This window comes from Mirounga angustirostris, unplaced genomic scaffold (assembly GCF_029215605.1).
Source record: "Mirounga angustirostris isolate CCGP_5_RB_7025 unplaced genomic scaffold, mMirAng1.0.hap1 SCAF_13, whole genome shotgun sequence".
Classification (NCBI taxonomy): Eukaryota; Metazoa; Chordata; class Mammalia; order Carnivora; family Phocidae; genus Mirounga; species Mirounga angustirostris.
In genome coordinates, this window is record NW_026991721.1 from 86,145,749 (window position 1) to 86,169,867 (window position 24,119).

The 24,119-nt window shown below is 51.2% G+C and overlaps 1 long non-coding RNA gene across 3 annotated transcripts in view; it reads left to right on the top strand.

Annotated features, from left to right (window-relative positions):
• LOC135362404 (uncharacterized) overlaps positions 1–12,564 on the top strand; it is a 66,645-nt gene extending 54,081 nt beyond the window's left edge. The window contains exons 6-7 of one of the 3 annotated variants that reach the window (XR_010407032.1): positions 1,000–1,138; positions 12,178–12,564. This is a non-coding gene — a long non-coding RNA (uncharacterized LOC135362404). The other 2 variants (XR_010407033.1, XR_010407034.1) reach the window with 2 other exon arrangements.
• The last annotated feature ends 11,555 nt before the right edge of the window (positions 12,565–24,119 follow it).

The window sequence follows — 24,119 nt, forward strand, 5'->3', positions numbered from 1 at the left end:
TTTCCCATTCTCGGCTTCCCACTGCAAGCCCCAGCCCCGGAAAAAACCCTGGGGTCCCACGGTGCCAGGCCTCCCTCCACCAGGCCTCTGAGAAAGTTCTGTGTGTTCCTCCAAAAGGATCATCACTGCCCTTGCTACGCCCTCCATTAAAGACCCTCCACCCACATTATAGTCACACGTGCCCGTGTTCTCCTGCGGCGGGCTCCGAGCGTTTCATGGAAAGGGCCAGCAATGTGCCCACCTTTGTCCCCCCGCCCCCAGCTGTCACGGGAGCTGGGAAGAGCTGGCTGGATGACATGGGGGCCCAGGGTGTGCGCAGTGAGGGGCAGCGGGGTGCTCTGGCTCGCGGGGCGGCCCAGACCCCAGCCGGGTTTGGGCATCTCCTGTTTCTCCACATCTCCTGTGAGGTCTCTGTGGTTGGTCGCCTTGCACCAGCAGCATTTGAGCAGAAGGGGTCTCTCTAGCCGCAGAGCACAGGTTCCCAATGCTGCAGTCCAGGGAAGCTGCCGAGAGGGCCATCTTCTAGTAAGGGACAAAAGCCAGACTTCCTTGAAAATCTGGCTCATGCTAGTTAGTTGCTATATCGGGAGGAACCTCAACCCCCTTCTCCCTTCTCCAAAGAAATGCCCCTATATTTGGCCTCCCTCTGGAAGGCACGTTTCAAGACAGCTTCTCTCTTCTCGCCTCTTATCCCTCGAGTCAACTGTCCTTTTCTTTAGAAATGCAGACAGGGAGTTTCTTTGTATAATAACATTGTACGTGTGTGTGTGTGTGTGTGTGTAACAGATATAATTGGGAAGTCCTCCCTGAACTGAATTTTTCTATTGTCACAAGTTAATAACAATAAGAAGGCCAAGAATTTAAAGTAAGAGTTAACCGTATTATTTGATGTATGCATCACTTATTTTCTGATGTGGTATGCCTATTGCCCCAATACTTACTTACTGGTTTCTTTACCTATTAATGTGACAACTCGTTTTCCTGTTTCCCCACCATGAGATATCACCTCACGTCTGTCTGGCTGGCTGTTGTGAGAAAAGAAAGGCAGCACGCAATGGCGAGGATGTGGAGAAATTGGAACCTTTGCACATTGTTGGTGGAAATGCAAAATGGCGCAGCTGCGGACGACAGCATGGAGGTACCTCAAAAAATAAAAAATAGAGCTACCCGATGAGCCAGCAATCCCGCTTCTGGGCCTTTATTCAAAAGAATTGATATCAGGATCTTAAAGAGATATCTGCACTCCCATGTTCACGGCAGCACTGGTCACAGTAGCCAAGATCTGGAAACAATCTAAATGTCCATTGACAGATGAGTGGGCAAAGATAGGTGGCGCGCACACACACACACAAACACACACACTGGAATATTACTCAGCCTCCAAAAAGAAGGAAATTCTTCCATATGTGACAGTATGGAGGAAACTGGAAGATGTTACGCTGAGTGAAAAAAGCAGTCACCCAAGATCTAATTGAGTTTTAAAATGCAGCAAGCATCCTCTTAGTTGTCTCTTTTAACCGATTCCCTGCATGTATGATAATTTTTACTGTGAGGTGCTAAATCATTTTGGATTCTCTCCCACCTAACGGTGGGAAGTAGAGTTCAGCCCAGCTAATCAGAGACCCCACTGTATCCTACATTCATTCTTCCTTCTTTCGCTATTTCTAATTGAGTGAGGTAGAGATTAGACGCGCTGTGTCACTGGATGGACAAGTGAGCCCAAAGGGTGGGTCAGAACACTAGAAAGCCTTCGGAATACCTCTTAGCTTCCAAGCCTGTTTGCTGATCACATTGTAGACTCACCCAGCCTTTCTGTTAAGAGGGCTCCAGAACGTTCCCTCAGCAAGGGCAGCACTGAGGGGGAGCCCATGGATCTTGGCTCTCATGCCTCCAGTCCTCAATACTCTTTGTCTCTCTCAGTGGTTCACAGAAATGACCTCACTCTCTTTGAACCAGTATAGTGTTCAGTGACCCTACTGGTGTTCTTAAGGATCACCAACCACTTCTATTCATGGATGAGGAAATGTCCTGAGGGGTGAAGTGAGTGATTTATCTTGTAGATTCTCTGAGACTCAGGTTAGCATTGAATACCTAAATAGTGCCTGGAGGACATTTCCACAGACCTATTCTCCATATGGGAAAACTGAGGCACAGAGAAGTCACCGTGTTTTGCCTCCGGTCATGCATATGGAAGTGGCTCAAAGAAGGAGAACTTGATTATAGCTACTATTTCTTGGGTGTTTATGTTGTGCGAGGCTCAGAGTTCAACAGCGGCCATTTTCCCAGCGGCCATTTCCCCAGCTGGGGAGGCATGGGCGGCTCTGCGATGCGTGATGAGTCCGGGCTCCCGGTTACACCAAGAGGCTGCAAACCTGGTTCTGCCGAGTACCAGGGGTGAAAGTTTGTAACTCACTCTGGGCCTCAGTTTCCTCCTCTGTATAACACAGATAACAGCATGTAAGCCATAGGGTTTTTGTGAACACACTCGGAGCCTGCCACTCGGTAAGCACCTAAAAAAATATTGCTTTGCATTCCGTATTATACAGAAAGGGAAACTGAGTCGGGGGATGCAATAACTCATCTTAACTGGAAGTCAATCCAAGGCCTGTTTTATGCCAAAGCCCAATCTCTTTTCATCTAGGTGGGCACGTACGTAAACAGTTGCATCTACTTGGTTTTGTCGACTCTGCCTTTGGGCCTGCCTAGATACTGACTTTTCTGGGTGGATGGGACAGGGCTCCGGGTTCCTCACCTCCTCCTCTTTCACTGCACCCCTCCCCATTGGCCTTCAGGGGGCGCCATTGAGCTGTATTCACCAAGTTCCAGGCAGATGGAACCTCAGCGCAATTTGAAATTACATACCACAGAAAGAAAAGAAAAACTCAAAAGCTGAAATCCAAACTGCTAAGACTTTTGTCTTTATGAAGAAACAGCTCTTAAAAAACAAAATTGCTCCCTACAAGAATGAGAGGACTTTTCAGAAGTCAAGTTTATTGCGATGTGTGTTGTTTCTTTTTTTTGCCCCGTATACTTTAAACAGAAAACTATAAAGCTACCTTAAAACACACACACACATACACACATGGGCACACACACACACATTCACACAACTCAAGATAGTATCAGTGTCAGACTCTGTGGCCTTAACCTTGTCAGGAAAGGTGTTTTATAGCCCAACGGCCCATCGACAGAATAAAACAAATGTTTGCCTCTGGTTAATGCTAACGGGAATCTAACACGTCAGAGAGAATGGATGCCCTGGAAAATTATTGGGACCAATGTTCCCTTTGCTTATTTGCCAGATCTGAATTTCCAAACTGGGTGGCTTCCCTGAAAGCTCGCAACAGGAGAGACCCAGGGCCTGACGTGCGGAACGCGGGCCGTGCCCACCTGGGGCCTTGCCACATCCACTTCCCTGCTCCCTGGCCTGACCCCGTGGCCCACGTCTGCGGTCAGCCTCCCTGTGCTCACGCTCTGGGCTCCTGGAGAATTGTCCAAGGCCCCGTGATTGCCCTTCTATCCCAGAAACGGTGTGCACTGGGGTGCTTGCTCTTTCTGGCAGGCATCAGCCAAGTGTGGAAGAGAGCTACTTTGCTCAGAGAAAACACGGCCAGTCCCGCTGCTTCTGGAGGTCACTGGGCAAAACCATCTCTAAATGGAGCATCTTCAAGGGTATCAGCCCATTTCGTTACCCACAATCGCTTGTGTTTTACAGGGTACAGAGGGGGACAGTGGCTGAAATGTCTGTCCCCCGCTGCTAGCGGGACTTTGAGGAGGTTCCAGGTCTTTTGAAGTAAGTCCAGAGGTCTTTCAACAACCAGATCCTCAGCTCTTGCTGAGTAGCACCGGGCTGAAGATCAAATCCACTCAGCTTCGTTGGCCGTCTCCCCACCCTGTCTGCAGGACTTCCCAGGGGAGGGTGATAAGATCACATTTTGCTCTGTCTCCCCCCCCCCCCCAACTCACTCTCTAAAGGTCATCTTTATCCAAAAGGTCTTCACTTCCGGCCTGACGATCAGGGCCAATCTGGTAGCATCGGAGGTATACTGGGAAAGCCTCGCCAGACACCCCCACCCCCAACCCCGGCCTCCCCCTATTCTGGTCTTGGCCTTCCTGGCTCTACGTCCACCATCCTCTCCTGCAGCTCTGGTCCAGAGAATTCTTCTGCTGTGGAAAATGCAAACACCTCCATAAGGGATGGCTAATTTAGTCTCGAATGTCTGTGATCTAGCTGACAGCTCCTTTTTTTTGAAAAGAAACAAGGAGTGGGAGCAGAAGCAGGAGGGTCAGCAAAAAAAAAAGAAGAGATGAGGTGTTGCCTTGTGGGGTTCCCTGCCCCCAGTCCTGCGTGGAGGGTTCTGACACCGCCCTTGAAAAAATGAAGTGTGTTCAGATACAGGTGTTGCTGCTTGTTTCAAAACACGGGTCCCACCCTCCACGTCTACCCAAGAAAGCAGATCTCCACAGAGTAAGGTGGAGCCCTGAAATGAGTATGAATTATCTGCCTTCCACACACCCTGATGGCATCTGTGCTGGAACATTCGGGCCATTTCAACCACGTGGTGTGGCTGATCCCCGCCGCACCTCGGGATGATGTTGACAGGATCAGCTTCGACTCCAGAAAACACCTAGGCCTGTTCTCAGAAGGAAAAATGGAGTTTCCTTAAAAAGAACTTTAAAGAGGAAAGAAAAAATCTCAGCCTTTAATTTATTAAAAAAAAAGCAAGCGGAGTCCATCTACTTTTTTGAAATAAACCAAGATACAGTTAATAGTTTACAGACGTTGGCTGGGGCTTTTCCTCTTTCATGTGTTTATGAAATGTTTTCTGCTCTTCACCTTTAAGAGCTTTCACACCTCCCTCTGAATTTGTCATTACTTTGAATGCCGAGCCGAAGGATCTCTCATCAAATGCAATCCCTAGGACTTGCATCCTGGAGGATCCGAGGGCAGCAAACCCCACTCCATGGGCAACGCCACTTCGAAAAGCGCACCCCTCTGCGGGCCATGGAGGTGTGGCCATGCGTGAGGCAGCTGAGCAATGTCCAGGGTCACTGGGCAACCCCAAACACACACAGCCTGGCTAGAAGTGGCCTGGTGTATTTTTTTCCCCAGGCAGGAGGCAGCTGGATTCTAACTTACTACAAACAGGTCTCTTTCAGTGACTTGGAGCCCAGATGAGGCATTACAATGTCAAGCACACTCTTTCCTCATCACTGTCCCTATTTCTTCCTTGAGTGTTCAGCCAGGGTGGTCCTGATAAGAGCTCTGTTGCCAACAGAGAGCTCTCTACTTACAGCCTGCATGTAAGTGGTGGTGGCTCCTGGGCTCCCTGGGGGGTGCAGGAGGAAGTGAGTAGGTTCCAGAATGTTCTGGGGCAGCCTCCCCTTCATTCTTCTCTCTCTTTCCCCCACCTTTCCTTTTCACTGTTCCCTTGTGGGTGGCTTTCCCTGTTAATCTCCTTCCCCTGGAGGTGATAAAGCCCCCCACCCCCACTCCTCATAGCATCTTCCATCAGGATGAAGGAGGACAGGCAGACTCCTTCTGGTGGTCATTCTCTGCAGGACACTAGCAAAGACTGTTACTCAAATAGCAAGAAGAGTGGAAATTTCTTTGATTTCTGGGATGGGCCCGGTGCTGAGTGGGCTGGCCTTGAGGACGTGGCCAGGTTCGCAGCCTCCACTGGGTCCCAGGGCATCTCCAGATCCCAGAGGGTCTCCCTGTGGCCCACCAGCAGCACTAACAGCACCAGTTGGGCTGGAGAGGTGGACTGCAGAGGGGGGTGGGGAGGGGGGCTGGCAAACCCGAGTGCCTTGTTCCTGGCTTTTTTCTGTGGCATCTGCTGGAGTACAGCCTTGGCAACCAACCCTGTCCGCCTGACAACAATTCATGGCATCTAATTGCTCTTTCCTTTTCATTTTATTTAGTAACTGGGTTCAGCCCAGGAAACTCTGGCTTCCAATCCTTGAGTGTTTTGACTCAGGGACCGTAAACTGTCTGATTTCTTGGACAAACACAATCTTGAGGAATTTTTCTCTTTATACAATGGCAGGGATCTGTGAATGTCAGCCTTCTCCACTCAGGCCTTGGCAGGTTTTTTTTCCCCTTCCTACAGACGTCAATCTCCTTAAAATAAATATTCCCTTTGGTTTTGGGGGCCCTTTCCTTTGGATTACTCACCTTTATCTCTGGGATTACAAAGCAGCTGGGAAGCAGAGATAGAGTTCACAGTGACTTTCACACAGAGCAGGAGAAAAAGAGCATGCTGGGCGATCCAACTCATATTTTAGATTTTAACAACTCTGGAATTCACCTTTGGCTTTGGAGATTCTACTCCTTTGCCCTGGGGGGCCATCTACCTGTATGCTTTCCTACGTGGTGTGGCTGCACACCGTCTCCCTGGTCCAGCTTCCCCTCAGCTGTGACATCCACCACCACCCCCCACCCCGCCCCGCCGACACACACACAACCACCTGAGTCATCTTTCTGAAGCAAATCCGGTCACGTCTCCCCCACCCGCCAACGGAGGACTCCGATAAAGTCCCACTACTCAGTCAGGCAAACTGAGTCCTTCACTGTCTGGCCTTGCCTGCCTCTTTGGTCTCATTTCTCATTACTTCCCCTGGGTACTCCATGGGGCAGGCCACCAGGAGGGGAGGCCTTTCACCTTGGTTCTTTGGCATGTGTGATCCCTTCTGCCTGGAATGCCTTTCTGCTCCTTGTTGGATTCTTTCTTGTCCATTCTGACCGTGTGAGGCCATCCTATACGAAGAGAATCTCCCCTCACTCACCCGGCCCCCTTCGGCCATCCAAAGAGCTGCGAGCTTACGATTACCCTCATTATTCCTTCCACTCAAATACACTGCTAACCACTCTTAAGTCTTCTTTTCCTTTTTGTCCTTCTCCCTTGTCTTCCCTCCCCTCTTCATCTCTTTCTCCTCTTTTTAAAGATCGGATAATATCTTTGAAATCTCTGCTGGGCCTTGTATGGTACCTGGCGTTCTACCCAAACCAAAAGGGTCGCATGCGAATTTTGGTCTTATCAAATATCTGCGATGCCTGGACGCCAACTGGGCACCTTATGTCAGCTCCCTCACTTAAATAGCACACCACCCTGTGACGTACATGTGATTTTCTCATTTTCACGTCACATAGACCGAGGCTCCGTGAGTTCAAATTGCTTTTGGGGGGCGCCTGTATGGCTCAGTCTGTTAAGTGTCTGCCTTCGGCTCAGGTCATGATCCCAGGGTCCTGGGATCGAGCCCTACATTGGGCTCCTTGCTCAGTGGGGAGCCTGCTTCTCCCTCTCCCTCTGCCCTCCCCCTGCTTGTGTGCTCTCTCTCTATCAAATAAATAAAAAAAAAAATGTTTTTGCAAGGTCACACTGCTGGCAAAATGGTATCGTTCATGTTCAGGCCTCTCTGACCCCAAAGCCTGGGCTCTTTTGTACTGCCCCTTAGTGCCTGTGCGGGTACTCGGTGTGTGCATGCAGGGCCCGAGGACCAGGATCCCGAGTTTGGTTCTCCCCGATGCTCCCTGTGAGCTCCTGACTTTTCTGCATCTCCCTCCTCTGTGAGTGAGGTGAAAATGGAAGTGCTCACTGCCATCCTCAGGGTGGTTGCTAAGCACAGCAGGTTGTGGTAAATCATCTGCAATGAGCAGGCATTCCCCCCAAAAGAGTAAGGTAAGGAGGACTCTTACACCCTTCCCCGCTCTGATTTCTTTCCTATCCCATCCTGAATTTACTGTGCTTTCCTGGCAAAAGAAACTCATCCCCGGGGAAAGTTAGCTGCCATGGTTCTGGGGTGCTAGGTAAAACTGGGGGATTTTGTGTCTTTCAACTGGGGTCAGGCAGAGGTGGGTCTGGTTGATTTGGGTATAGTAATGCCTGGAGACCCCGAGTGACCAGGTCCCGCTGAGTGTAAGGTGGAAAATTATGTAAACAGAGCACTGGAGGAAAAGGGAAGCCTGCAGGGGAGGGGAGCAAGGAGAGACCCAGGCAGAGGGGCGCTGAGCGAGTCCCCAAGGTGGAGGGTCCGATAATGTGTGCACTCTGGGAGCTGCTTGGCAGAGCCCCTTGTGGGGCCTCCCACCCTCTTGTCTTCCCTCCTTTCTTCCAGAGATAGAATCCACTAGAACCGGTCAGCATAGGTTTATGAGAGCACCTTCTCCTCCCAAGGCACTAAAGAAGTGCAGAATTGTTAGACACGGACCATGTCCTTGAGAAGCATAGCCTAAGAAGGGGTAAATAAGAGGTTCCTTCAAGTGCTCGCTAATTTAAACAGTACTTATCAGAGGCTTTACTATGTTGCGAGGGTGAGACGGGGAAGACCCGAGGGGATGAACAACGTGTCAGGTGGGGATCGTCGCTGTTATTCAGAGCAAGAGCTTGGGGTGGAGGGGACTAGGGTGAAGCCCCTGTGCTGCCTTTGGCGGAGTGGTCGGGGAAGGTCTCAGTGAGCAGGGCGCAGGCCTGACCCGAAGGGAGATGCGGCGTGCCCCACCCCCATCTAGTGCTGTCCATGGTCATGGTGACTTTGCTCCCTCGCCGCGAGAAGGTGCGCTGTCTCACAGCTCGGTTCGACATCCAGACACCTTCGGATCAGCAACTGGAAACCGAGTCTTGCCCAGAAAATCCCGAGCGGGCTGTTGTCCTACTGACCGGCCAGTGCACTTCGGTCCCATGCACCTGCTCGGCAGCCCTGCCCGGTGAGTAAACAAGGGACACACAGCAAGAAAGCCAGCCCCTAGCAGCAGAAGTTGGCACTTGTCTCTGGCTCTCTTGTCACTCTCGGTCCTGCTTTCTTTCTTTGGTGCCGAGAGAAGGCAGCCGAAGCTGAAGCCGGCCAGCCTGTGAGCTCATGGAATGCCTGCGCCCGCCCAGGTCAGATCCCCAAAGCCCAGCCCTCAAGCTGGCATCTTTCTTCCCCTTTCCTCAGAACAGAGCCCACCTGGTTTTAAAACCTTCTGGCCCAGGGAGTAATTTTATCTTGCCATATCTGCCCCAGTAAAGCTGAAGTCAGGAGAGGTGTGTTTTGTCAAAGCCGCCTGGTGCCCAGAATATGTCTCTGAGCTCCTACCCACCCCCTTTCTTCAAAAACAGGAAATCACCTCAGGCCAGTGTCAATCAGCCCCCACGCCCAGGGGTTTAGATTGCACTGGTGCTCAGAAAGTCGGTTTAAGACTTGGCAAGTGAGGCCTCTTGAGGGCCCAGCCATTTTCCTTTTGTCCTCTTCCAGTCTTCTAGATTTCTCTCCCTGCCCTCCCCTTCAGCTTGGGATTCAGACTCTTGCTTCTTGGATGAGACGTGGGTTCTGCAGGTGGGCAGTTGTCTGTGCTGGTTGGAATAAAGGATGAGGCCTTTGATTCTGGAACCCACTGTGGTTTCTGTTATTGGACTGATGGGTTGATTCTACTGCCTTGCGGCCGATCTGGTACATTCACGTATGTCATCCTCAAGAGCGAAAATACCCATAAAATACCACTTTCGCTTTTTAGGAGGAATGCTTTGGGCTTCATCTTGAGTTGCTAGTGTTATTTTAGGGTAGAGAAGACACAGACGTGGGGACTCAGGTGGCTGGGGATGGGGGGCAGGAAGAAAGGAGTGCCACCAGGAAGTCATTCCTGCAAGGCGTCTGGCTGTGCTGATCCCAGAGTATGAACCGCCCGTGTCAGGCACGGCAGCCAGGCCTGAGCCACCTCCTTGCACATCCCGCCATCTAGCTGGCATAGCTCGTCCTCCTTGTCTGTCACCTGGCCACGTTCCCCCCCTCCTTCCTCTCTTCTCCCAACGTCTGCTCCTTCTGATCTTGCTTCCTCTTCTAAATCGGAATTCCTTCCTGCAGACATCGGAGGCCCGTAGTACTGAGGGATGGAATGGGTCATGCGTGAATGTGCTCTCTTGCTCTGTCACTGCTTTATTGGGTCATCGGTGACAGAAAACTGTAATACCACGGAAAGGAATCCAAAGATGAAATTGGTTGCTGGGGAGGGAAGAGAGGCGTTGAAGCCAGGAGCCGACAAATCCCAGAATGGGATGCTGTGGGAGGGATTCAGGCTGAGTCATCTTTGAGGGCTGCTCCCAGAGGCTGTGTTTCCTGTACCTCCGGCTCCTGAGGGGCGGACTTCCTCCTCCCAGCTCTTAGCTGCCACCTCGTCTGCCCTAAGACCATCTCTGGGACTCCCAGAGTGTGCCTTCTTGGAAACACATGTGGCAAGGACTCTGGATTCCTCCAGGCTCGGAAATGCCCGGTGGCCAGGAGGAGGGTGACCTGATGGGTTGCAGAGCTCCCACTGGGAGAGAAGTTGAGAAAGTTTACAGCTTTGTCTTGGGACATTTACTAAGTCATGTTTTAAGAGAAATCCCATCCGATGCAACATGAACCCACCGCCGAGCGGTGAGATGCATAGGTTCTCAGGCTCTGAGACCCTATGGGAGATTGCCTATAGGGCCCCATAGCCTGGGAAACTGGCCTAGAGGTTTTATAGAGTGACTAATATCCTACAGGGATCATTTGGGTCCCAGGACTTGCAGCGGGGTCAGCAGCCCAGCCCCACTTTGAGCAACACCCCTGGGACTGTTCATGTCCATCTGGAAGAAACTCGTCTCTGAGTCTGGTTCAGGGCTTATTTCTCTTTCCCACCTCTCACCCGGCCGTGTGATTTACACATCATTTTACATTTTATGTTGGGAAATCCCAAAGCATCTGAAAGGCAAGCAGAGATACTCAAGCTGCAGCCAGAGGTAAATGTGTGTTGGGTTGGGGGGAAGGGAGGGGCTGCAAGGAAAGGAGAGAGAGAATGAAAAAGGGAGAGAGACACACACACACACATAGAGATGGAGACAGAGACAGAAACAGAGAGAGAAGAATGTGGAAGGAAAATGGCCAGGAAGAAGCCGGGTGTCTAAGACTTACTACTGTAATATTATAATTAATAATTCTGTCATATTTGCTACTGCATGGCAACACTGTAGATGTTTGGATTATAGAATTGGACGAAACAGTATCACAAGAACAAAAATCCCTTCTCCCTCATTTGGGGACATTGTCTAGCAGGGGATGTTCTATGTTCAGAGGAGTAATCAGTTGGTTCTGACCTGGAGCTTGTTCACCATTGTCTGGCTAAACATGGCACCTGCTCGGTTACTGTCATCCAGGGGGAGAAGGAGCACCAAATCCTTAATCACCATGCATGCGCCACTATAACTCCTGATTTCACCCCACCAGCCTGAGTCCCTGGCAAGTGGATACATTTGATACATTTACAAGACTTGGTTGCTATTCTTTTGTGTTAATGACAGGTAAAGCTTGGAGCCGGTCCAAGGAGGCAGAGTGGTGGCGTGGAAATGCCTGGGATTTGCATGACACTTAAATGATTTTAAATCCTGACTTGTTGGCCATATGGCTCTATTAAAGCCCTTTGAGGGGAACCTAGGGGGCTCAGTCGTTAAGCGTCTGCCTTCGGCTCAGGTCATGATCCTGGGATCCTGGGATCGAGCCCCTCATTGGGGTCCCTGTTCAGCAGGAAGTCTGCTTTTCCCTCTGCCTCTGCCCCTTCCCCAGCTTGCTGGCACTCTCTCTCTCTTCCTCCCTCCCTCTCTCAAATAAATAAATAATTTTTTTTTTCTTAAAGTGCTTTGAGATTCAACTTCTCCCTATGGATAGTGTCAGAGTGCCCCTGAGGATCTCATATATTGCACTGCTTATAGTAATTATTCGATAGATAGAAGCCTTTCTTATAATCTAGTGTAATTGTCTAATTTTGTCGGGTGAATCTAGAACCCAGACTGGCACTTTACACAGGGAAGGGATTCTGTAAATACTTGTTGGGTAGAACTGTCAAGCTACTCAGGGTCCTAAAACCCAAGTCTCTGCACTCAAATTCAGGGCTCTTTAGAATTGATTTTACCTGTTCCTTTTCTTTCTTTCTTTCTTTCTTTTTTTTTTTTTTTTAAAGATTTTATTTGTTTATTTGAGGTAGAGAGAGAGAGAGAGAGAGCGCACAAGCAGGGGGAGCAGCAAGTTCTCCACTAAGCAGGAAGCCCGCCATGGGGCTCGATCCCAGGACTCCAAGATCATGACCTGAGCTAAAGGCAGACACTCAACCGACTGAGCCACCCAGGCGCCCCTCACATGTTCTTTTCTGAACAGGCTTCTTCTCTGCTTTCAATCCCACAGACCACAGAGGCTCCGACATGGTCCTTCTTCCTGAGATGGGCTCGGTGGAGGATGCGCTGTGGATGCAGTGAGTTTAGCTCAAGGTGCTTCTCTGGGAACAGCAGGAGCTTCTCTAAGAGGCTGAGTTGGGGGTTCCATCCAGAAGAGGAACTGGCAGATGATGCTCTCTCCACTGCATGCCTGGCTGGGGGTTGATAAGTGATCTTCAGAGACGTCGAGGGAGCTCTCTCTTTCTGCTTCCTTGCAAAACCATGACTCAGGAATATTGTTCACATCCTCAGGATGGCATGGGAGCTAAAAATAAACCATGACCAAACAGACCCCAGTGAGGAGCAGTGGGGTGGGGGTGGCGAAGAGCTGAGAGCAGGGAGATAGGAGATGGAAAGATGCCAGTGGAGCCGTAGGGCGGAGAGCAAGGGGAGGAAGAGGGGGAAGAGGGGAGGGGAATGGACGTTGGACAAGACACACGCCTTGACACAGGACAGAGGAGAGCGAGGTGGAGAGTCTTGGAAAGAAGACATGTCTATTGCATACATGAACTACAAACGTGAATTTAACGTTTGAAATAACAAAGGCAGTATGGAGTCTTGGCTCAAGGTCACCAGCCGCTCTCCTTGATCCTACCCAGGGCATTCCCACTGCTCTCTCTTCCTGAGAGATGTCGTAAATGTCTTCAGTTATCAGTTCTATGCTGGGAACCCCAAATCTTCATCTCTGACTCTAATCTCTCACCCGAGTTTGGTCAGTATCTTCAACTGCCTATAGCAGTGGATTTCCCATGTAATTCTGAGGAGCCCCGAGGATCTGAGAGGCAGGTGGAGGGGTGCTGAGGGGCTAGGGCTCCCAGCATGCCTGCTTTTAAACTAGCACATCTCCCTTTCAATCTACCATATGTATTAGGTTCCTCCTAAGATTTTGCTTGCTGCTTAAAATAAATTTGGCAACCATTGGACTTTAGGTTGAAACCATCTTTGCTAAAATTTAAAATGTCCCCAATTAGGGGTGCCGGGGTGGCTCAGTAAGTGTCCAGTATCCGACTCTTGATTTCTTGATCCCAGAGTCGTGAGATCGAGCCTTGCAACGGGCTCTGCTCTGCGCATGGAGCCTGCTTAAGATTCTCTCTCTCTCTCTCCCTCTGCCCCACCCCCCTCTGAAAAAAAATGTCCCCAATTAAACGTGCCCCTCCCCCATCTGTTCTCCATTTTCCTCTTCCCTCCTTTCCTTTGCTATTACAACCATCCTCCCAGTCCTTCAGACTCCCGAGCTTGGGGTACACTGAGGTGCCTAATTCCCACCTCCTCAGGAGATCTCGTCTATGGCCTTGGAAATGCCTCTCGGATTCGTCACTTTCTCCTCCACCTGCTGTGGCACCCTTGGTCCCATTGTCTCAGGGCCGAGATTGCCGTGGCATCTAACCATCTTTTCTCTCCTCTCCTTCTATGCCACACAGCCCTGTCTAACTAAACTTCTTTTTCCATCTTTGTTAGTTTGCTGCTCACTTTTTGGAACCCTTCAGTGCTCCCATGGCCTTTCCTGGAAACCCTCCACCCAGAATTCTGAAGGCCCTGCTGGCGCAGAGGTTGACCAGTTGGATCCATCACTCCGACTCACTCTCCCATCAGACTTTCTTCTCTATGTGAGGTGCACACCTCCTTCAGCTCTGCTCTTTTTTTCCCCACCTGGGAATATGCCCCACTCTTTGTTAACTGTCCCATTGTTGCCTATCCTTTGAATTTCCTCAAATCTAACCTTTGCCACTTTTCTTCTCTAAGACTCCCAAATTATTTTAGCCCATTCTTTTTTCTGAATCTGTGCGATCTCTTCAGTCTGTAATGCTTAGCTTAGTATTTGTTTATACTCAGGTTAACCCCACTCCTGGCTCAGGGCCTGGCCCCATCCCCTTACGCTGCCAGTGCCCTCCATACCCCACCTGGGGGCCCTGGGCTTCTGGGTCTGTCATGCCCAACTCTTTTTATTGCCTCACCTTTCCTAAGGACCTCTTAGGCAGACCCATCTTGTCCCTGAGCCACAGGTGTTGCGGGCCTGGACTTCACAGATATGTCGATCTATTGCTTTGGATGACTTTCAATATCCAGGGTTTTGACTCTACAAGCAAGAATGGAGTGTCCCCAGCCTTTTTGTTTTCCCATCCTCAGTGGGGCAACCTGGACACATTCTTATTCACTGCACTGCCGCTATACCGGCCTTTTTGTCTCTGGGACATGACAGGCTATTCCAGCCTCTGCACTTGACATCCCCTGCCACCATCTTTGGCAGGGTTGCTCCTACTCACCCTTCACTTCCTAGGGGAACACTAAAAGTCACTTCGTAGGGGGACACTTGGCTGACGGAGGCGGATGGCCCTGCAATATGCTCTCAGTGCATCTTATGCTTTTCTTTCATGGTGCTTTGTGCACCTGCAACCATATGATTAGTTCTTTACTGACACACTTTCTCCAGTGGCCCATATGTCCCATTTGGACAGGGACCTATTGTGTAGTATTTTCTGCTTTGCTCCTGACACTGAGTATACGTAGTGCCTGGCTCAGAGCAGGATATGTTTGTAGAAGACGTACTTTGGATTTGACTTGGAGTTAGAAGCCAGTTGGTACAGGACCCAAGGAGTCTACCTCCCAGACACACTGTGGAAGTTGTTCGTCTTTTCTTCTTGTGTTGAGCCCCGGGTCAGCCTGGAGAGGACATCCCTGCCCTACTGCATTTTCTTGCATTCCTTGCAATAAAAAAAAAAAAAAAATCCCTCTCTGGCTTCAATTCTCCTTGTCCACCCCGAGCCTGACCCTCCCCCCGCCTCCCCCAACCCTGGCACAGATCGGAGGCTGGCAGGCAAAGGAACACAGAAGACAACCCTTGTGCCCATCCCTCCTGTCCCAGTGCTGGGCCAGGTCCTTCCCTGTCTCCTGGCTCCACAGGAGGCTTCTCACACTCCCTGTGGGGAAAGTCATGGACAGGGACGGATGAACTGACAGTCAGCACGGGGAAGACAGCAGCCTCCTCAGCAGGACGTGGCTCTGGGAAATGCAGCTGGAGCCCAGGGGGCACAGGGGTGGCACGTCTGAGAGAGAGCCCAGCAGAGGACCAGTCACACGAGGCAGAGAAGGTCCATCCCGCATTAGTCCACCCAACCCTGTGTTCACTGAGCGCCTGCCATCCTTCCTGTCCTCATCGAGCTCCTGTCTAGCGGGGGGCCTCAGATCCCCTCCCATGGTTACAGATGGATCTCAGGGCCAGGAAGGAGCCAACAGTGTCCTGAGGTGGGGAGCTATGTGACCCCTGCTTTGGACCTGAAGGCCAATGTCAGGAATAAGGTTAGGTGATGAGATTTTCCTCCTCCATCCCGCTGATTGTTCTGTCGGTCAGTGACTTTTCTTTCTTTGCTCAGCTTGGGTCCACTCCGTTTTTCCCATCCCTGTTCTCTCCCTGCTGGTTCTTGTCAATCTTTGGTTTCTATTTATCAGGAGCTTTGATAGCCGAAAAGCTTTCCTTTTCTTTTGCCCTTGGCTTTTTCCAGTGAATCTCTGCAGCCCTAGGTTCTGGGTCATCGCCGCAAATCACCAGATCTCACAGACTTGGAGGGGCGGAAAAGACCTAAAAAGTAAGCGGACCCAGTACTTTGCTCTCTGGTTCTCTCTAGATCTGTGTGTCTCATTGTTCTCTCTGCCTCTCTTCCCCTCATTCACTATTGCCCCTTCTTCTCTCCAGTTCTGTCCTTCTTCCTGGTATTTTATCCCATCGGTCCTGCAGGATGACAAGTGGTCACAAGGTAGGAAGGAGAGCCTCTCTCTGAGGTCAGCTCATCTTTTCACCCAGCCACATGGAAAGATCTTGTTTTAATTATGGTCTTCTGATGGGGGCCAAGTCAATGCGCCACAGTTATACACCTGTCATCTCATCCCTCCCTGCTTTTGTCCTATGCTTCTTTGTTCTGTCAAACTCAGGGGAGAAGGAACTAGGCAATTTACTTTTCCTTTTCTGGAGAAGGGAGAATGCAGGGATGGCAGGACCCAGAAACATCGGGACTGTGCTTTTTGGTATGTGGTACTTCACTTTTGTTAAATCCTTCCTGGTTCCCTTTCTTTCTTGATGTCAAATACTTGAGGAGTAGAAAAATGACATGTCAGATGTGAGTGGTCTTTCTCCCCTGATTATCAAGGAAGCTAGGCTCTGTGGCAGGCTACGTGCACAAACACAGGGATGCTATGGTGATTGCTTGGGGGGGGATGTGAGCCACAGCGTGGCCACTTATTAGCTGTGTGACCTTGGGGAAGTGACTTCATCTTTCTGAGCCTCATTTTCTCATTTGTCAAATGGAGACAATATAATAATTACTTCCTAGATGGTATGTGAGGATTGAATCTATTCAAGTATCTAAAGCACCGGGCATGGTGCCGGATGCAGATTCCTCATTTCAATTACGAAGCACATACTGCACACCTCATTTGTACAGAGCCTGGACCGTGCCTTTGGGGGGTATAGAGAAGAAGTGGCCAGGACTGGGGAGATCTGGTTACAGACCTGGTCCCCTCCCCTGCCTGGGGGGGCCTGGGTCTGAGCTGGAGATGGGGGCGGCCAGCAGCCAGGCCCCTCTCCCCAGGAGCTGGGGCGCACATGAAAGCCTGTCATACCTCAGGAACCCGCCGCTGTGCGGAGCATCTGGATGTTCTTAGATCTCTGTCTGGATTCCTTCTGCTTGTCTTGTAGAATCACTTATCAGCAGCAAGCAGACCAGGGCTTTGGCTTTCCTCTCTGTGGCCCAGCCCCGCTGCCTTCCTATCCATAAACACCGTGGAGCAGGGGACAGGAAGGTGGCTCCGGGGCCTGCAGATGAGGCTGCCCTGGGCGCTGTCCCTCCTCGCCCCCACTGACCACAGATGCTACAGCCGGGCCTCCTCTTGTGTCCAGCTGCCTTTAGCTGCCCACCCAGTCAGTGGAGAGGGGCTTAGGGATCGGGTAGAAATTTCAAAATTGTTCAGAGAGTGTGAATATTGAGAGTGGCCTGTAGTCTCCATTCACCACACCATTCCCACAAGAAGAGTCCTCAGTCAACCCTCTTCCGTCAGGGTGCGGTGCCACTTTCTGAGCGTAGACCGACCCCGTCTCTTCCTCACCCGAAGGAACTTATGAATCTGTGGGGAAGGCTGGTTGCAGCTTGGGGAACAAGCCATTCCACTGTGGTGTCCCCCCAGACTAGAGGAGGCCTTGGCCTTTGTGGTTCTGTCCCCAGGGGGCCTTCTAGGCCGGGTTCCAGGCCGGGAGCAGGAAGGGAAACTACCTGGGGGATGAGGCTTTGGACACCCCTTCAGGTCACTCTGAGGTAAGATTGTTCATTGTCTGTCCTCGGTTTTGTTTCCCTCTCAAGCAGCAGAAGACACCATCATCCCTCCCTCCTGGTGATGCTTTGCTTGCAGGGCCTTCCAGAAGACCTTCTTTCCGGTTTTATCCCTACTCTGCGGTCTTTACTCAGCCCCTTCTGTTGGCTCCTTGCCCTCCCGCCACCTCAACACTGGAGGGTCCTTGGCTCTCGGTTCTGGGTTCTTCTTTCCTCCCTGGTGAACTCATCCAGTCTTGTGGCCTTAAGAGGCAGTGATATGGGAGGTCAACCTCATGTTTGTATCTCCAGCCCAAACCCCCTTCTGACTCCAGACACACAGGGGACACCCACAGAGCAGACCCCCTGGAATGTGGCCACAATGGGACTCCTGACTCCAGCCTTCTCCCCACAGCAGGGCTCCCATGCTTCCAGATTCTGAGGCCCAGATCCTTAGAGGGTGCTTGACTCCCCAGTTTCTTAGAGCCACATCCAGCCTGTCGACAAATCCTGTTGGCTCTACTTTTAAACTCTGTCCATTATCCACCAGCTTCCTTTCCCCCACATTGCCACCCGGCCCGTCGGAGCCACATCATGTCTCGCCAGAGCTCCGCACTGGCTGCCTCCTCCACCCAGTCCGTGCTGTCCTCCCGGCAGTTTGCCTCGCAAGGAGCCAGAGGGGACAGACCACTCTGTCAGGTTCTCCTCTACCCCCACCTTGCTCATGTCTAGCCGAACGTCACTTCTGCCATCCGTCCTGCTCTGAGCCTTCAGTATGAAAGAACACCCACCCCCCATCCCCTTCCCGGCACCCCCATCCCCGTATTGCCCCATGGTGCTTCCATCGTTTTTTTTTTTTTTTTAAGATTTTATTTATTTATTTGACAGAGAGAGACACAGTGAGAGAGGGAACACAAGCAGGGGGAGTGGGAGAGGGAGAATCAGACTCCCTGCCAAGCAGGGAGTCCAATGCAGGACTTGATCCCAGGACCCTGGAATCATGACCTGAGCCGAAGGCAGACGCTTAACAACTGAGCCACCCAGGCGCCCCCATCATTATTTCTTAGGCTCTCTGTTTACCGGCTCTGTCCCCTCACCAGGTTGTAAACCCCACTAGGGCAGGGACCTCTGTCTTTGTGTCCCAAGAGCCTGTTGACACATCACAGCTTCTGTGTAATGGACAGAGCATTGCTGGGCTTGAAGGTTGGTTCCTTCTCACCCTCAGCCTGTGGGCTGGACACCACTTCCTTAGGGATCGTCCCAGATAGAAGGGGGAGCCTCTAGCCCTCTCTGCTGCTCTCTGTCAGGACCTTCCTCCAGAGCTTGTTGTCACAATGTGTAAAATGCATATTTACTTGGGTCCTTGCTGGTTTGTAATCTGTCTCTCCCTGGACATCAGTAGTGTGTTTGCTTTATTTTCCATGGTGTTCCTAGTAACTGGCAGAGACCTATCAAGAGCACAATATCGGGCGCCTGGGTGGCTCAGTTGGTTAAGCGACTGCCTTCGGCTCAGGTCATGATCCTGGAGTCCCGGGATCGAGTCCCGCATCGGGCTCCCTGCTCGGCAGGGAGTCTGCTTTGCCCTCTGACCCTATCCCCTCTCATGTGTTCTCTCTCATTCTCTCTCTCTCAAAATAAATAAATAAAAATCTTTAAAATAAAAAAAAAGAGCACAATATCTATCTATCATTTATCTATCTATCTCTCGTCAGGTAAGATAATCTAGCTATCTGTCATCTGTCTATCTATCTATCTTGAATGAAGGATTTGAGGCTCAGGGATGCCCATAGACACAGAGCTAGGAGGGGGAGCCAACCTTGAACCTGGGTCTGTCTGCGTGTGTGTATGCACATGCACGTGTGTGTGCATGTGCGTGTCAGGATCCACGTTTGTCCTCCAGTACTGCCCTGTGCGGGCATCTGCTCCCCCCATAGGGAGGCCGGTCCACGGCTGCCATACCTAGTGCTTCAGGAGACCCCTCTATTCTTCAGGCTTCTGTATTCTCAAGAAACCTACTCTGAGCCCCACTGCCCAGGCCTGTGAGGTCCCATGACTGCCTACTGGCCTCTGAGCCCTACCAAACCCGTGGCTTCCTAGGGAACAAAGGGCCCAAAGTCCTGTCTGTGTGAACACAGAGCCCGTGGCCTTGGGAGGTTTTGAATATGACATGGCAGCACCTGAACGACCTCCAAGCGCAGGGTCCCTCCTGTCCAGATGCCGCCGAGCAGGAGCCAGCCGCACCGGGCCTGGCTCGGCAACGCGAGCCCCTGTGGGCACAGCTGAGGGCCCCCCAACGGTCCTCCCCGCCGTTCCCCGCCCAAGCAGGTGCAATGCTCACATCTGCCTCCCACGAGGAATCCACTGCTCTTTTCTACAGGAAGGGAAAGGGAAAGAGGAAGCAAAACGAGGTCCTCTCTAAAAGCAGAAGGAGAGAAACCAGGGGCTGCGCTTCCAAGCCAACTGGAAAGTGCCTTGAATTCGCTGACGAGGCCGGACTGGGGAGGATGGGCACCTCACCCCGCGGCCACAGGCAGACCCTGATCTGGCTGTGTAGCCCCCAGCAGCCCCCAGAGAAGGAGCAGCCGCCTTTCCAGAGAGGCTCGGGCCTGCCCCCTTGGAGCTCCGTGCTGGCTCCAGGCAGATGTCTCCTGATGCTGCAGCCGAGCCTCCAGGGGCTGGGCGGTCGGGTGGGACAGCCAGAGACACCCCATCCTGGGCTTAGGGGTCCCGGCAAACCCAGGAGTCTGCTGGTCACTGCCCCACCCTGGTAGCACATGCCCGGATATACGGCTTATCTTTTGCCTCCCTGGGCAGGCAGGATAAGACTAGAATGGCAAGCTGAGTGGAATCGTTTAAAAAAAATTATGAAGCTTTTTTCCACGGTTATAGTACGGGACATGACGATGATGACCCACTGAGGTTCAGCGACTTTCGTGTTTCTACTTGTGTGTGGTTTTGTTTCACTAGCAGGAGGCACATTTTGCTCATCGGCAACATGACAGAGGGCCAAGCCCGGGACTGGGCTTCTGTGTGCGGTGGCTGGGAAACAGGGCCGGTGGCTCGGGGACTCGGGAGCCGCGAGCACAGCCTGAGCTAGCCATTATTATTGCTTCCCAGCTTGGCGTGCGCGCGTGCACTCACACACAAATACACACGTATGTACGCATACATGCATGTACACAAACACGCACACACACTTAATTTGCAACAGGCAAACCCTAAAGCAGCCCATTCACTGCTGTTGCTATTCTATCAAATAAATATAGATCTATAAATAGACTTTGCATTCTACTTCAAAAAGTGAAAAGTGTGCAGAAATGATCTTACAAACAAGCTGAAATGTTGGCTTGCTTTGCGTTGTTTGCTTGGTTGTTGTAGGTATCTCCTGGATTGTGGGCTTTCAGGATTTGGGGAGGGTTTCCCAACTGTATTAGGATGGATTCTTCATCTTAAATGGCTTTTGGTTTCATGTTTTGGATAAAATATGAATCTATATCTTTTTTATTAGATACTTCTTAGCGCATTACTAGTGTTACCTGGCATCTAGACAGAGAGGGGAGGAAAAGAGGAAGGGAGGGACGGAGGGAGGACAGGAGGAAGGAAGGAAGGAAGGAAGGAAGGAGCCGGAAAGACAACGAGCCCACCTCTCTCCTGGCATGACCATCCTTTGGCTATGGTCAGGGTAAGCCTACAAACAATGGGAAGGACTCACCAGCTCTCACTTCTGGTTCTGCCCTCACAATCACAGACATGGGATCCACCTAACTGTGCCCACAGATGAGATGGACTAACCTCCATTGCCTTCTGATCTCATCACAAATTACCACGGGCATGAAACATGGAAACCAGTTTCCACCAGAACATGCTGGGGCCATTTTCACAAACAGAGAGACAGCACATGGCATCAGAGAGAGCTGAATCTGGGAGGAGGGTGACAACTCATTAAGTCCAGCCTTGTACTCTTGGCTCCCCGCATCCCCTGTTCACACCTGTGCTTACGTGTAGGTCCTGGGGTCCCCCTCTGTTCTGAGCTGGCCCCGACAATGGAACAGAGTATGCCCTGAATTTGGCTTCATCACCATTTTCAGACCGTATTGTCTTGAGGCCCAAATGATGTGCTATGTAGGGCCTTTGACACAAGCTATAGATGAATCCTTCGTGCCTTGTGGTCTTATTGTCACGTGTCCCTCTCCTGTTGTGCCTTGAGTTTTTTCACCTACCCCTCAAGTCAGCTGCACAGACCGAAGGCATGTCCTAGAGAGAGAAGGTGTCCAGGGGACTGGACCCGGTTTTATGTGTGCCCGGCCCCTGACCGGGCCTTGTCCAGGATGTCTCAGCTCTCAGCACTGCTGTCGACGCAGGATCTGCCCACGTCGGCCCCTCGGCCGACCTTTAGCGCCGAGCTCACCACTCTGCTGCTGGGCAGAGCCAGCCCCGGCCGTGGGCACTTTCCCAGACTGCATCACCCCGGGCTTCCTCCTCCTGCTGCCATCTGCCGTAGTTGCGAGGCCCAGGGGTTCGTGTACCAATGCTCTCGTTCACATGAGGGCAGCCTGCAGATCAGCGCGGTCAGAGGGGAAGAGAGGGGAGATGCCTTGCCAAGCACCCTCAGCTGGTTGGAAGCATATCTGGACAGCACCTACTAGCTCTTTAGACCTCCTGTCTCTGAGTTTTCCCCTGGGACCAGCAAACATCCCTGGATCACGTTGTGCTTGGGCCGGGGATGGGCTATACCAGTTGCAAGAGGCAGCTCTAACTAGGAGTTCAATGTCAGTAGATAATGAGCCAGATTCTCTCTGGTCACAAGCTTTGCCCCGGAAGCAAGGTCAGCATCGTTGTTGGTTATTCCAGATGCTTTCTGGATGGTGCAAACTCCCAGCTTCCGTGCCACGGGAGCCAGCGGGAGCCCCGCAAATACTCAGCCGTGGCTCAGAAGCGAGGCGGCCACATGACACAAACACACAGCCAGCCACCAAGCAGCTCACGCTCCGCTCCACACGCGGCTGTCCCTGACAACCGGCCACAGCAGCCCCACCGCTGCAGGTGCGGATTTGCATGGTGCAGCCTAGCCTCTGCCACGAGGTTTTGCCTATCCAAGTTTCTTTTCTGCTCTTGGGAGATGAACAGCCTCTTTAAAAAGAAAGAAAAACAAGACACTAGTAACTCTCTTCTTGGACCCGGGCCTCAAGGTGTTTCAAAGCCTCCTGTGGCTATTTCTGGCCCCATTGTCGTCGGGGTCTGAGAGGAAGGTCTCATGGCAATTCTTTGCTTTAAAGGCAGAAACAGATCATTGTTTCTCCCGGCTTTGATTTAATGGCCAAAAACAGTTATAGGAAACTGTTCAGCAGATGTTTTATGAAACTCAGAAAAGATTGGGTCTTTTAGAAGGGCTATTTTTAGACAAATGTTTCCTACCATTGGAGGTTTGGTGCTCACAAAAGGGACAGAAAACAGGAGAGGGAGAGAGAGGGAGAGAGAGAGACTTGGAGGAGGCTTTGAACATTTTGATGATCACACTTTGTTCTTCCTTCCATGTTCAGCATGGATTAAGTGGACCTGGGAATGTGTGGAGGACAGGCTGTAGACTGGTTCCAGGAGGAGGGCTTCACTTTATGGCTTCCTTTCTAAAATGAAAGTTTGTTGGGTGAGAGGAACATCTATATTTTTCATAACTCTCCACCTCCTACTAAATATGGCAGCAAAAGGGAAATGCTTTTTCTCCTTGCCCACGTCCCTGTCTTGCCTCCCTTTGCTTGAGTTAACCTTTGCCCCTCTCACCCCATCCCTGCTTGCCTCTCCTTGTGCCTCTTTTCCCTGTTGCTCTCTTGGCCACGGTTCACGCTCAGGTCGGGCACAGCCTGCCCTGCGAAGCCTTCCCCGAACTCTCTAGAGTGAATCGGTGTTCCTCCTTTGCAATATGCTGACCATATTGCAAACATGGCATTTGCTGCTTTGCCTTATGATCTATTTCTGTCCCTGGCCCCTTCCCCAGGTCGTAAGCGTGATGAGGTTGGGGACTCTGCCTTAACGTACCCTTTCATGCTCTTTACTTGCACTGTTTAGTACACTCGGAGGTACCAAATAGATGTGTATTGAGTGAAAGGGTTGAGGGTAAAATAAGTGGAACAGGCCGGTTAAGGACTTTTATCCCCTAAATTTTACTTCACCTGCAAGAGTAGCAATGAATCTGTCTTTGTCTCTGCTGTTCAAATCAACCCCAAATCTGTTACTGCTGGAAGATAATAAAATAATTAATTATTATTTGGGCCAATACTTAAAAGCTGCTGTGAGAGCATTCAGCGTCAGATATTTTATTCCAAAACTTTTCTTTTCTCCAGCCTACCGGGGGTGGGGGGAGATAGTGTTCTCAGGGGCGGAGAGTTAAGGGTGCGTGGGCCCAGGTAAAAACTCTGGTTAAGGGAGAGGGCCCAGAAGGAGGGAGGTGGGGAAAACTCAGAGCAAGCTTTTCTTCCTTCACTGCTTTTTCTGGAACCACATCCACCTGGAATAAGAAGACAAGGGTGGCCACCGTCGATGAAGATGGACAAAAGACCTCCCATGTTCTTCTTGTCCTGGGGCCTCTGGCCAGTGTCTCAGAGTAAGGTGGGCAGAACAA